Genomic DNA, 934 nt, shown 5'->3' on the forward strand with positions numbered 1-934 from the left:
AGCTTGACCAAGCCAAAACCAGGAACTGGGAATTCATTCTGGATGTCCCATTTGGGTGCAGGGACCCAAGCACTTCTGCCATCCTCCGTCTCCTCCCAGGGTGCACACTAGCAGAAACTTGCCTCAAAGCAGAGAAGCTACCACTCAAGCCAGGCATTTGTATATGGGATGTGGGTGTGTGGTGGTGATAGCAAGCCCTCATGGATAAAAAAAAAAAAAAAAAAAACAAAAAAAAAAACAAAACAAAACAAAACAAAAAAAAACAAAGTTATTTCTATGCCAAGGAAATTACTCTGTAGTCTTTCTCTTATAAACTACGTATTGCTGAACCTAGATAATTTTTCCTTTATTTAACAATGACATGAAAATGTCAGTTGAGTTGGCTTTCCTGAAGACCTTGTTTCTTGAATATTAGTGGCTAGCTGAGATAAATTCTTTTCATCTCTTTCTCGCTTCGGCAGCACATGTGCTCGCTTCGGCAGCACATATACTAAAATTGGAATGATACAGAGAAGATTAGCATGCCCCTGCGCAGTAAGGTTTCTTTACCTCCCTGTAGGCTCTGCTCTCCAGAGGTGAACAGGGTCCTCTAAACCCACTTGCTGCACACACAAACACCTGAGTGTTGTATTCTCCCACAGGTGTTGGAGACTGATATGGTGTTCTGATTTATATTTACATAATGGCTAGTGACATCGGGCATATTCACATGTTTTGACCATGTACATTTCTTCTGAGAAATGTCTATTCAGATCCTTGCCTGTTTCTTCACTGTATTTTTTGGAGTTTTTCCAATTCATGTAAATGTTCTGGAAATCTGTAAACATTCAGAGTTTTAATTTTTCCTGCCATCTGTTCATTGTATCTACACTCTGATGTTTACTTTGTTGTGAAGAAGTATCTTAGTTGGATATACTCAAATGTCTCTGTTTTT

At 39.3% G+C, this 934-nt stretch overlaps 1 pseudogene; it reads left to right on the forward strand.

The window, feature by feature from the left end:
* Positions 1 to 466: 466 nt before the first annotated feature.
* LOC149119946 (U6 spliceosomal RNA) lies at positions 467 to 534 on the forward strand (annotated as a pseudogene).
* Positions 535 to 934: the final 400 nt, after the last annotated feature.

This window comes from Oryctolagus cuniculus, chromosome 21 (assembly GCF_051225735.1).
Source record: "Oryctolagus cuniculus isolate XC-2025 breed Fujian yellow rabbit chromosome 21, ASM5122573v1, whole genome shotgun sequence".
In the NCBI taxonomy this organism is placed as follows: domain Eukaryota; kingdom Metazoa; phylum Chordata; class Mammalia; order Lagomorpha; family Leporidae; genus Oryctolagus; species Oryctolagus cuniculus.